This window comes from Lissotriton helveticus, chromosome 7 (genome assembly GCF_964261635.1).
Source record: "Lissotriton helveticus chromosome 7, aLisHel1.1, whole genome shotgun sequence".
Taxonomy (NCBI): domain Eukaryota; kingdom Metazoa; phylum Chordata; class Amphibia; order Caudata; family Salamandridae; genus Lissotriton; species Lissotriton helveticus.
In genome coordinates this window covers 1,520,103,571-1,520,117,821 of record NC_136068.1, presented here as the reverse complement: position 1 = coordinate 1,520,117,821, position 14,251 = coordinate 1,520,103,571, and positions in this window count along the sequence as shown.

The following is a 14,251-nucleotide window of genomic DNA, read 5'->3' as shown; positions in this document are numbered from 1 at the left end:
CCCTTAGTCTGTCACTCTTCTTCTGTCACGCTCACTCCCTATAACTCAGCTACACTCCCACACTCACCTTTTTTCTAACCTTCTCCTTTACTTTCCTTCCTCTCTCTTCCCTTACTTCATTCCTTTACTCTTTTCCCTTACCCTACTCTCCTTAGTCCACTTCACTAACTGCTTCTTTTACTCCCTCTGTCCTCTTACTTCTACACTCCTCTTCCCACATTCTCTCTCTGTTAGCCTCATTCTCTCCATTCCCTTAGTCTCTCACTCCTCTTCTATCACGCTCACTCCTTATAACACAGCCATACTCCCACACTCACCTTCTTTCAAACCTTCTCCTTTACTTTTCTTCCACTCTCTTCCCTTCTTTCGCTCCTTAACTCTTTTCCCTTCCCCTACTCTGCTTACTCCACTTCACTAACACCTTCTCTTACTCCCTCTGTCCTCTTAGTTCTACACTCTCCTTCCCTCATTCTCTCTCTCTCTGTTAGCCTTATTGTCTCCGTCCCCTTAGTCTGTCACTCCTCTTCTATCACGCTCACTCCCTACAACTCAGCCACACTCCCACACTCACCTTCTTTCAGACTTTCTCCTTTAGTTTCCTTCCTCTCTCTTCACTTACTTCATTCCTTTACTCTTTTCCCTTCATTTACTCTCCTTACTCCACTTCACTAAGTCCTTCCCTCTGTCTTTTTACTTCTACACTCCCCTTCCCTCATTCTCTCTCTGTTAGCCTCATACTCTCCGTCCCCTTAGTCTCTCACACCTCTTCTGTCACGCTCACTCCCTATAACTCAGCCATACTCTCGCACTCACCTTTTATCAAACCTTTTCCTTTACTTTCCTTCCTGTCTCTTTCCTTCTTTTGCTCCTTCACTCTTTTCTCTTCTCTTACTCTCCTTACTCCATTTCACTAACTCCTTCTCTTACTCCCTCTGTACTCTTACTTCTACACTCCCCTTCCCTCATTCTCTCTCTGTTAGCCTCATTCTCTCCTTCCCCTTAGTCTGTCACTCCTCTTCTGTCACGCTCATTCCCTATAACTCAGCTACACTCCCTCACTCACCTTCTTTCAAACCTTCTCCTTTACTTTCCTTCCTGTCTCTTCCCTTCTTTTGCTTCTTCACTCTTTTCCCTTCCTTTACTCTATTTACTCCACTTCACTAACCCCTTCTCTTACTCCCTCTGTCCTCTTACTTCTACACTCCCCTTCCCTCATTCTCTCTCTGTTAGCCTCATTCTCTCCGTCCCCTTAGTCTGTCACTCTTCTTCTGTCACGCTCACTCCCTATAACTCAGCTACACTCCCACACTCACCTTTTTTCTAACCTTCTCCTTTACTTTCCTTCCTCTCTCTTCCCTTACTTCATTCCTTTACTCTTTTCCCTTACCCTACTCTCCTTAGTCCACTTCATTAACCCCTTCTCTTACTCCCTCTGTCCTCTTACTTCTACACTCCCCTTCCCTCATTCTCTCTCTGTTAGCCTCATTCTCTCCGTCCCCTTAGTCTGTCACTCTTCTTCTGTCACGCTCACTCCCTATAACTCAGCTACACTCCCACACTCACCTTTTTTCTAACCTTCTCCTTTACTTTCCTTCCTCTCTCTTCCCTTACTTCATTCCTTTACTCTTTTCCCTTACCCTACTCTCCTTAGTCCACTTCACTAACTGCTTCTTTTACTCCCTCTGTCCTCTTACTTCTACACTCCCCTTCCCACATTCTCTCTCTGTTAGCCTCATTCGCTCCATTCCCTTAGTCTCTCACTCCTCTTCTATCATGCTCACTCCTTATAACACAGCCATACTCCCACACTCACCTTTTTTCAAACCTTCTCCTTTACTTTTCTTCCACTCTCTTCCCTTCTTTCGCTCCTTAACTCTTTTCCCTTCCCCTACTCTGCTTACTCCACTTCACTAACACCTTCTCTTACTCCCTCTGTCCTCTTAGTTCTACACTCTCCTTCCCTCATTCTCTCTCTGTTAGCCTCATTCTCTCCGTCCCCTTAGTCTCTCACACCTCTTCTGTCACGCTCACTCCCTATAACTCAGCTACACTCGCACACTCACCTTCTTTCAAACTTTCTCCTTTACTTTCCTTCCTGTCTCTTCCCTTCTTTCGCTCCTTAACTCTTTTCCCTTCCCCTACTCTGCTTACTCCACTTCACTAACTCCTTCTCTTACTCCCCCTGTCCTCTTAGTTTTACACTCTCCTCCCCTCATTCTCTCTCTGTTAGCCTTATTGTCTCCGTCCCCTTAGTCTGTCACTCCTCTTCTATCACGCTCACTCCCTACAACTCAGCCACACTCCCACACTCACCTTCTTTCAGACTTTCTCCTTTAGTTTCCTTCCTCTCTCTTCACTTACTTCATTCCTTTACTCTTTTCCCTACATTTACTCTACTTACTCCACTTCACTAACTCCTTCCCTCTGTCTTCTTACTTCTACACTCTCCTCCCCTCATTCTCTCTCTGTTAGCCTTATTGTCTCCGTCCCTTTAGTCTGTCACACCTCTTCTGTCACGCTCACTCCCTATAACTCAGCCATACTCTCACGCTCACCTTTTTTCAAACTCTCTTTTCCCTTCCCTTACTCTCTTTGCTCCACTTCATTAACTCCTTCTCTTACTCCCTCTGTCCTCTTACTTCGACACTCCCCTTCCCTCATTCTCTCTCTGTTAGCCTCATTCTCTCCATCCCCTTAGTCTCTTACACCTCTTCTGTCACGCTCACTCCCTATAACTCAGCCATACTCCCACACTCACCTTTTTTCAAACCTTCTCCTTTACTTTCCTTCCTGTCTCTTTCCTTCTTTTGCTCCTTCACTCTTTTCCCTTCCCCTACTCTGCTTACTCCACTTCACTAACTCCTTCTCTTACTTCCTCTGTCCTCTTAGTTCTACACTCTCCTTTCCTCATTCTCTCTCTGTTAGCCTCATTTTCTCCATCCCCTTAGTCTCTCACACCTCTTCTGTCACGCTCACTCCCTATAACTCAGCTACACTCCCACACTCACCTTCTTTCAAACTTTCTCCTTTACTTTCCTTCCTGTCTCTTCCCTTCGTTCGCTCCTTCACTCTTTTCCCTTCCCTTACTCTTCTTACTCCACTTCATTAACTCCTTCTCTTACTCCTTCTGTCCTCTTACTTCTACACTCCCCTTCCCTCATTCTCTCTCTGTTAGCCTCATTCTCTCCGTCCCCTTAGTCTCTCACACCTCTTCTGTCACGCTCACTCTGTATAACTCAGCCATACTATCACACTCACCTTTTTTCAAACCTTCTCCTTTACTTTCCTTCCTGTCTCTTTCCTTCTTTGGCTCCTTCACTCTTTTCTCTTCCCTTACTCTCCTTACTCAACTTCACTAACTCCTTCTCTTACTCCCTCTGTCCTCTTACTTCGACACTCCCCTTCCCTCATTCTCTCTCTGTTAGCCTCATTCTCTCCATCCCCTTAGTCTCTCACACCTCTTCTGTCACGCTCACTCCCTATAACTCAGCCATACTCCCACACTCACCTTTTTTCAAACCTTCTCCTTTACTTTCCTTCCTGTCTCTTTCCTTCTTTTGCTCCTTCACTCTTTTCCCTTCCCCTACTCTGCTTACTCCACTTCACTAACTCCTTCTCTTACTTCCTCTGTCCTCTTAGTTCTACACTCTCCTTTCCTCATTCTCTCTCTGTTAGCCTCATTTTCTCCATCCCCTTAGTCTCTCACACCTCTTCTGTCACGCTCACTCCCTATAACTCAGCTACACTCCCACACTCACCTTCTTTCAAACTTTCTCCTTTACTTTCCTTCCTGTCTCTTCCCTTCGTTCGCTCCTTCACTCTTTTCCCTTCCATTACTCTTCTTACTCCACTTCATTAACTCCTTCTCTTACTCCCTCTGTCCTCTTACTTCTACACTCCCCTTCACTCATTCTCTCTCTGTTAGCCTCATTCTCTCCGTCCCCTTAGTCTCTCACACCTCTTCTGTCACGCTCACTCTGTATAACTCAGCCATACTCTCACACTCACCTTTTTTCAAACCTTCTCCTTTACTTTCCTTCCTGTCTCTTTCCTTCTTTTGCTCCTTCACTCTTTTCTCTTCCCTTACTCTGCTTACTCAACTTCACTAACTCCTTCTCTTACTCCCTCTGTCCTCTTACTTCTACACTCCCCTTCCCTCATTCTCTCTCTGTTTGCCTCATTCTCTCCGTCCCTGTGGTCTGTCACTCCTCTTCTGTCACGCTCACTCCCTATAACTCAGCCACACTCCCTCACTTATGTTTCTTTCCTCCCTCACTCAGTCCTCTACTCTCACTTTTTCCTTCACTTTCTCTGTCTCTTCACTCCCTTATTCCCCTTGTCTCTCTCTCACTTGCCTTTATCCAGTCTGTATCACCACTCTTTCCTCAACATCACTGCTCTTTTCTTACCCTTCCACACCCCCGTTCCTTTACTAAATTTTCTTCACTTTTCCTCATTCCCCTTGTTCACTCCCCTTCTCCTCACTCACCTCCCACACTCATCTTTCCTTCAGTTCCCCTACTTCACTTCCCTTCCCCTCTCGTCCCTTTCTTTGCTTCCTCACTCATTTTCCTTTCCTCTCTCACTGCACTCCACTTCAGTTACTTCTTTTGAATTTGTTAAGAATACAGCTCTTTTTTGACAATTGGAGGTAGTTCTAAAAATAACTGTTTTTTTTTCTTCTTTTTTAGGTTTTTTTTTTAACAAAAACAAAAACAGGGAATGCAAAACTGCTCAACAGGAGCAAAAAAAAGGGGAAAAATTAGGGCTGGGGAGGGCAACGGTGTTCTTCCTTTTGCGTGCAATGAGCTTGATGCTCTGCTCACCATTGCAAAGCAGTTCATCGCATTGCTTGCACTTAATAGTAATGTTACTAAAAACAGGCTGAATGTTCGGAATCATCTCCAATTCCGCTGCACGTCCTCTCCCTGATGTTGTGGCTCCTCCAGTGGATGTAGAGGCACCATCCCTTAGGGGATTACGTGCCAGGTCTCTGACACTCTCCCGGGCATAGTTCTGGGGGTGCCTCCATTGGACATGGCGAAGCATTGTGGAGTTGCCAAAACTGTACTTCCTTCTAGGGTCTCCTCGTGAAAGCACAGTTTTGCAGATTTTGCACTCCACCTTAGGAGCATTAACCTTTTTCAATCCTGCAGGTATTGAAAAAAACTTCCAAATAAAGTGCTCCTTGACCTTCGGCTGAGGAGGCACTTCCTCAATGAAGTCATCTGACTCCTCACTGCTGCTGGGTGCTCTGGCAGCCATTCTTTTCAGAAAATGGTAGAACAGAAAAGAACAGGTCTTGCTGTCTCCAAAGTGAAAGAAGAAGTGAAGGAAATGGGTGGGGTTTTCATTAGTTGTAAAAAAACTGTTAACAACCAATGTAAAGAGTTATTTTAAGGTCACATGACTTGATGCGCTTACGCTGCGCGCACCGGAGCGCTTCCGGGGGCGCTTACGCAGCGCGAACATAGGCGCTCCCGCGGGCGCTTACGCGGCGCGCCTGAATGACGTTTTGCTAGCTTTTTTTTTACACACGGGGAAATAGCGCTCTCGCTGCGCTCTTGGGTGAGCTTACCGGTGCGCGCACCCTGAGCGCTCCAAGACAAAATGATAAAAAAACGACATGAAAAATACATTGTTAAAAAAATTTGAAAAAAATAATTAATTAATAGTTATAAAAAACAGCTAAAAAAAACAGTTTAAAAATCGTACGTTACAAACTCGTTATACAAAGGAATTTGCTTTTAAAAAACCCTTGAAATTCACTAAAAAAAACATAGGTTTCACAATTGTTATAGTTAGGAATTAGCATTTAAAAAACCTTTGAAATTCACTGAAAAAATCATAGGTTTCACATTTGTTATAGTTAGGAGTTAGCATTTAAAAAACCTTTGAAATTCACTGAAAAAACCATAGGTTTCACACCAGTTATAGTTAGCTGGACATTTTACTCATACAAAACCATTGAAATTCCCACGTTATAGTTAGTTGGACTCACTATAACTCGCGCGCCCGCAATCCACTGCTGATGATGTCCCATATTACATCATTCATGACATGGTCAGTGACATCACTGATGACATCTCAAATGACATCACTGATGACATCACTGATGACATCTCAAATGACATCACTGATGACATCATTCATGTGATAATATGATGCACCTCCTCACACTCTAATCTAACCTTTGATACATCCAGTGTTGAATACAGACTAAGCATGGGCGTAAAATCCGTTCCGCTCGCAGATTTTGCGGATTTTTGGCAAATTCGCAATCCGCGAACTCTTGCGAATTTGGCGAAAATTCGTAAATCCGTGCGAAGCAGATTTTTTGCTTGGTCGCACTTGCCAACTAGAATACTATACAATTTTGCGGCGCGCAGCGTTCACTTACCGTCATTCAGCGTTTGCAGAGTTGTTTTTCTCCATGTTTGCGTGTGCTGCGCCATTTTGGATCTTGCTGCGGGATCCCGCGGGAGTTTGTCGACGCCATCGCGGCTTGCCACCTTGCACAGCGAGAGTTTGGCAACGCGAGTACGTCATAAAGGCCCGTGATCACGCATCGCGGGAGTAAACACTTGCGAACACGTAGATGCGGCGGGCAGCGACAATCTCGCAATTGCGAGATTGCAAAATTTGCAATTTCGCACAAGAAATCCACCAGCAGGCAGCATAAACCTTGAAAATTATGATTTTTAGCAGAATAACTCCTCAGGTTGGCATTTGCCTGTACTTTTTTTTTGCAAGGAGTCCATTTTGGGGGTGGGGGGTGGGAGGAAGGAAGTGCCCCACAGTCTCCAACTTCCTGTTCTTGTCCAGCAGGCTCCTCCCAGTGCTTTCTTCATGTGCTGGTCACTTTGATTTGGATCTTGACCTGGAAGGGTTACTTTTTGTGGATGCTGCTGGATATTTGGATTTTTGCAAAACTGAAAGCACTCAGCAGGTGCAAAAGTTCAATCTTATCATTAGTAACCATTCCCTGTAGTGCTTCCTGAGGGGCCCCTTCAGAGTTCAGTTGCCTACTTGCAACTATTCTATGACCCTGCTCTGACCCTCACAGCAGGCTCAGAGAATAGCTACAAGTATACAACAAAGGTCCTGTTAAAAAAATTACACTGCAACAGAAAGCAATTACAGATAAGGAAGCAGGTGCCAGCCTGGAAGTTCAAATTCAGTGACACATTAATCAGCCCCTAATTCATTCATGTCAGTTGAGGCAGGGCAGGTGTGCTTTTCCCCCCATAAACTACAGTGAAGAACTAGAGGGTGGCATGGGTGAGCCAGAGGGTGGCATGGGTGAGCCAGAGGGTGGCAGTGGTGAAACAGAGGGTGGCAGTGGTGAAACAGAGGGTGCTGTGATGAACCAGACGTAGAAACAACATGGTCGCGACCGTTGCTACCCGACAAGTAAGTTCGCGTTTGCAAACTGGTAAAAAACCCTTGCGAAATGGCAGAAACACTTGCGAACACAAAAAAAAAGAAATCCTCAAAATTCGCGAGAGTTGGCGGATTTTGCGATTGCGAATCTGTAAATACGCAATTTCGCGGATTGCCAATTCGCAAAATCCACCCATGCTTAATACAGACTACCATTCCTAAAACCATTGACACACCCATACCAGTTACTACATACGCACTCACTGATTCCTAAGTCCACACACACATCCACTCATTCACCCATACAATCACTCATACATACAGTCACTCATCAATACAACACTATCATATGCACTCATACACCTATACAGACACTCACACACTGCCACTCATCCATGGAGTTACTCACACACCTAGTCAGTCATGCAAAGAATCAATCACTCTCCCATTTCCTCATCTATACAGTTATACACACATAACCTTACTTATTCAAACATATACTAACACATACTTACTCTCTTTTACAATCACTGATACAAGTACACATTGATCCATACAGTCACTTACACAATCACATGCTCTCATGTATAGTCATTGATATATTCCAACTCTCACATGCACTGTGTTTTACATACCTAGTTACTTGGAAATGTAGCACTGAGATATCCATTCAGTCACCAAAACACCCATGCACACAGTCAACCGCCTATACAGCTGTTTCCACATGCACTCTTGAACCCATACACCAGGTGAATCAATTGCTCACACATCTATGCACAGTCACACACCTCCCAGCCACCCACACACACACTCAGACTCACATACAAATACTTGGGCAACCAATCAATAACCCGTATAGCCACTCATATAACTACTGATCAACACATGCAGCAGCTTACACAACAACAGACATACTGATGCACACATTTAGACAGTTTAGTCACTAACCAATGCATTCAGTAAGACACATTTAATCACTCACTCATACAGTCAGTCACGCACCTACTAAATCCTTCATCCAGATACATCCACTCATTCTTCAATATGTAAAACATATTTAAACTTTACAGAAATACACAGACACTGGATGATGTCATCAGTGATGTCATCAGTGATGTCATTTGAGATGTCATCAGTGATGTCATCAGTGATGTCATTTGAGATGTCATCAGTGATGTCATCAGTGATGTCACTGACCATGTCATGAATGATGTAATATGTGACATCATCAGCAGTGGATTGCGGGCGCGCGAATTATAGTGAGTCCAACTAACTATAACGTGGGAATTTCAATGGTTTTGTATGAGTAAAATGTCCAGCTAACTATAACTGGTGTGAAACCTATGGTTTTTTCAGTGAATATATATATATATATATATATATATATATATATATATATATATATATATATATATATATATACATATATATATATACATATACAGAAGAATTGTCAGCTTTCCTTGGCGAAATCTCTGAGGGGACACCATTTGTGGTGGGTGGGGACTTGAATTCACACTTTGAGCCCCTTGCAGGCCTATTGGATGGGTCCTCCCTGCAAGAGGATGCAAGGTGGTCAGTTCCCTCCACGGTGGCCCCCTCCCCCAGAGCATGGACCCCTCTTGCCCTACAGATCACTGCCCTAACCCTTAAATATGGGGTCAGAGCTTGTAATGGGCGCACTAAATCTGATATTCCGAGTAAATACACCTATAACAGAGCAGGCAGAGAGTCACGTTTGGACTATGTCCTGGTGCAATTGTCCATGTGGTCGAATATCATAGATTTTAGGGTGATAGAAAGATCTGACAGTGACCACAACACCGTAGAACTAGACTATGCTCTCCCTGGCCAGGAGGGCAGGGGCTATGCTACGGTGCTGTCAAATACAGGGCTTCAGCAGTAGGTGTTATACTAGCGAGACTTTAATGAGAGTAGTCAGAAGTGAATGTTATAACTTTTGTGTTTTCTCATTTCAGTTGTCCCTTCCGTTGCAGTCCCTTCCCTTTCCTATCCCTCGCTTGATTACCTCGAGGCTCTGTGTATGTTCATTCAGTCAGAGTGTCGGGAAATCAGGAGGTGGACCCCTTTTAGCATCACCCTGTTCCTGAGGAGGCGACGACCGTGACAGTTATATCTGCTATTCTTTCAGAGGTGTTATGATGGCTGACGCATGAGAACATCCGCCACACTCTACATCTTATTGAGAAAGTGTCTAAATTCAGACTCCCTGCAATTTTAGTGGGTCTCGATGCCGAGATGGCCTTTGACAGGGCGGATTGGTTGTTTCTTTTCCTCACGATGCAGAAATACGGCTTTGAAGATGGGTTCCTTAACATGGTCTGGGCCAACTATCACTTTCCTCAATCCCAGGTGTTGGTCAATGGTTCCTCGTTGCACCCCTTCACTGTTTGTAGAAGTCACGACAGAGCTGTCCGATCCCCCCTTTCATTTGCCCTTAGCATTTATCCCTTGGCTGTGAAATTCTGCGCTAACAAGGAGATCTGAGGTATACAGTTTGGAGGCGCGGAACATAAAGCATCCCTTTGTGCGGACGACATCTTAATCACGCTCATGGAGCCGGCCTCCTTCCTACGGGCGGTGCAGGAGGAATTGAGAAACTTTGAACTAGTAGCTGGTTTTAAAGTTAATTCATCTAAATCCTCCATGCTACACCTCACACTCTCTGACGCGGAGGCAACGAGACTGCAGGCTCAAATGACCTTTCAATAGGCTAAACACTCCCTTTTATACCTGGGCGTCCATCTTACCCCTAAACTCAAAGACCTATACAAGGCTAATTACCTCCCTTTGAGACACAAGTCCAGTCCCCGCAGCTTATGCTGTTTGAGTGGAGGCCGGAGAGATTATTCAACAGCACACGCAAGGCGCTTCCGGGTGTGGAGGGGCAGGGCTGCCCCTCCGCCTCACTCACTACTTAAGTCGATGTGCCAGCGAGCCCGCCAGATATCGCGGTGAGTAGGCAGCTGCTTGACCTCACCAGCTAAAATCTTTCATTGTGAAATTGAAACTGTGAAACTGACGAAATATCCTTAACCTGTAAATAGCCCTTTTTTAGCAAAGCCTCGCAGGGATTTTAAAAATAACAATACACAATTGCTTACTTGTACATCTCTCCCGCCTCGGTCCCCGCAGCTGATGCTGTTTGAGTGGAGGGCGGAGAGATTATTCAGCAGCACACGCAAGGCGCTTCCGGGTGTGGAGGGGGCGGGGCTGCCCCATAGCCTCACTCACTACTTAAGTTGGTGTGCCAGTGTGCGCGCAGCCGAAGGCACGCCTAAGGCAAGCCCGTCTGCACCCGTCCGGGCCCGACCGGGACCAGGGGCCAGGAACCCTGCTACCCACATCCCAGACCGTAGAGAAATACTAACCTATTCCAGAGACGCTCTTACGGAGCTCAACAAACACGCACCAAGCGAGCATGCAGAATGCCCTAAAGCTTCCCCGGACAATATTAAAGGACCATTCTCATGCCTAAAATGTAAATGGTGCAGCCTAACACACAAAGAGCCTACACCTGAAACAGTGAATAACGGCCTAAGTGCCAAATGCCTATATTTTAATGCCAGATCCCTCCCCAAACACTCTTTGGGGATCTGGGACATTATTAATGAGACGAACCCCGACCTAGTGTTCATAACTGAAACCTGGCTAGATGAGAACAACTGCCCTGACATAGCCAACGCACTCCCGCTGAATTACAAAATCCTACGTCAAGATAGGCAAGGCAAAAGAGGAGGGGGACTTGCAATAATATTTAGAGACAACCTCAACTGCCTTCCAATTACAATAACCCAGCTAGATGAGCACAAATTATTGGCATTCCGGGTATCTAAGGGCAATCACACCTCACTAGGAGGAGCAGTGATATACAATCCCCCCGGATATCATGCCGTTTTCAGCATCAATCAATCAATCAATCATGCCATTTGTATAGCGCACTACTCACCCGGGAGGGTCTCAAGGCGCTTGGGGGGAGGGGTATGCTACTGCTCGAACAGCCAGGTCTTGAGTTGTTTCCTGAAGGCGAGATGGTCCTGGGTCAGCCTAAGGTGGATGGGGAGGGAGTTCCAAGTCTTGGCAGCCAGGTAAGAGAAGGATCTTCCTCCGGCGGTGGCTCTTCGGATGCGTGGTACGGCTGTGAGGGCGAGGCTGGTGGACCGTAGCTGGCGGGTGGGCGTGTAGAAGGTCAGGCGGTCGTTGAGGTACTTGGGGCCCAGGTCGTGGAGAGACTTGTGTGCGTGGGTGAGGAGCCGGAACGTGATCCTCTTGTCGACGGGGAGCCAGTGCAGGTTCCTCAGGTGGCTGGAGATGTGGCTGCGTCGGGGGACATCCAGAATGAGTCGGGCGGAGGCGTTCTGGATGCCCTGGAGTCTTTTCTGTAGCTTGGCTGTGGTTCCGGCGTAGAGGGCGTTTCCGTAGTCCAGTCGGCTGGTGACGAGTGCCTGGGTGACAGTCTTCCTGGTCTCGGTCGGGATCCAGCGGAAGATCTTGCGAAGCATACGCAGGGTGTTGAAGCACGATGAGGAGACGGCGTTGACTTGTCTGGTCATCGAGAGGGAGGGGTCCAGGATGAAGCCCAGGTTGCGTGCGTGGTCGGTTGGCTTGGGTGCGGTGCCCAGGGCTGGGGGCCACCAGGAGTCATCCCAGGCGGGGGGCGAAGATCCCAGGATGAGGACTTCCGTCTTGTCCGAGTTCAGTTTCAGGCGGCTGTCCTTCATCCACTCGGCGACGTCTTTCATCCCTTTGTGTAGGCAGGTTCTGGCGGTGTCGGGGTCTCTGGTGAGGGAGAGGATCAGCTGGGTGTCGTCGGCGTAAGAGATGATGTTGAGGTTATGCTGGCGTGCGATGGCTGCGAGAGGTTTCATGTAGATGTTGAAGAGGGTGGGGCTGAGTGAAGATCCTTGCGGGACGCCGCAGATGACTTCGGTGGCCTCGGAGCGAAATGGGGGGAGGCGGACTCTTTGTGTTCTTCCGGCGAGGAACGAGATGATCCACTCCAGTGCCTTCACTTGGATACCGATGTTGCTGAGGCGCTGGACTAGGGTGCGGTGGCAGACCGTGTCGAACGCAGCTGAGAGGTCTAGGAGGATGAGGGCCACTGTTTCCCCCTTGGCGTGGCCGCCCGCGCATGCGCATTAGTGTCCAAGATGGTGGCGCGCTTACGAGAGGGAGCCCCGGAGACGCAGCAGACAAGGTAAGTGGTTTTAATTCTTTTTAAAAGTGTTATTTAAGTATTTAGGGAGGGCGGGAGGGAGGCAGGTGGCAGGCAACTTCGCTACGCGTAGTGTTGCCTGCTACGCCTACTTCGCAAATGGCGAATCTTTGCAGCTCCCCTTGTGGAAAAGCAAGGAGGCGGGGAGCCGGATGGACCGTGGTGGGATTGGGTACCCCCTACGGTCCCCAAAGGAGAGGGCAGTCCCCGGTGCTATTAGTGGTCCATGAGGGGGGGCCACGCGGCCCATCTTCTCAAATTTAAAAAATATTAAAATTATAAAAAAATAAAAGAAACAAAGGCCGGCCCCGGGGGATGGGGTCCCCGGGGCCATAAATGGCCTAAGGAGGGGGGCAAGGCAGCCCCCCTTCAAAAAAATAAACAAATAAAATGGGCCATGCCCCGGGGGATGAGGACCCTGGGGCAGATTATGGTCTCGGGAGGGGGGCCACGCAGTGCCCTGCCCGATTTTTTCATTTAAAATAAATAAATAAATTAGGGGGCAGGCCCTGGGGGATGGGGCCCACAGGGCCAATAAATTAGAAAAAGAAGGGGGGAGCTACACAGCCCCCCTTTTAAAAAAAATAATTAAAGAAAAGATCGGCATTGCGCCGTGGCCTCTGAACACCTCCATGCAATGCAGCTCTCTGGCGCATACTGGAGGTACCTGGTGGGCTAGTTGGCCCCCCGGGACCCTCAAGCTTGAGGAGGAATTATTTCTCCAACTTAAAACGTGCCACAGGGCGTGTTTGCAGACATATCACCTCAGGCCATGCCCCTTCCTTCACCATTGTGCAAATGCGCCCCGTGGCGAGTTGTACATTGGGGAACTAATTCTCTTTCAATACTGAGGGTCCGTGAGGGCCAACTAGCCCAACAGGTATCTCCAGTATGCGCCAAGGAGCTGCGTTGCAGACAGGTGTTCAGAGGCCACGCCCCTTTTTACAGCTCTCTGCAACGCAGCTCTGTGGCGCTTACTGGAGTGGGCTAGTTTGAGACTAGCGACCCTTAGGATTCAAGGGGACTTAATCTCTCAACTCAGAATGGCCACAGGGTGCATTTACACAGTGGTGAAGGGAGGAGACAGGGCCTGAGGTGACGTGTGCATACACGCCCTGTGGCGCATTTTAAGTTGGGGAAATAATTCCCCTTCAATCCTGAGGGACCCTGGGGGCCAACTATCCCACCAGGTGCTTCCAGTAAGAGCCATTGCGCTGCGTTGCAGAGAGGTGGTGCAGGCCGTGCCCCTTTTTAGACCTCTCTGCAATGGTGCTTAGTGGAGGTACCTAGTGGGTTAATTTGCCCCTAGGGAACCTCAGGATTCAAGGGAACTTATTTTCCCAACTTAAAACGGCCACAGGGCGTGTTTACACAGTGGGGAAGGGAGGGGACTTGGCCTGAGGTGACGTGAGCAGACACGCCCTATGGTGCATTTTAAGTTGGGGAAATAATTCCCCATCAATCCTGAGGGCACCTGGGGGCTAACTATCCCACCAGGTCCTTCCAGTAAGCATCACTGCGCTGCGTTGCAGAGAGGTGATCCAGACCGTGCCACTTTTTACACCTCTCTGCAACGCAGCTCTGTGGAGCTTACTGAAGGTACCTAGTGGGCTAGTTGGACCCTAGGGACCC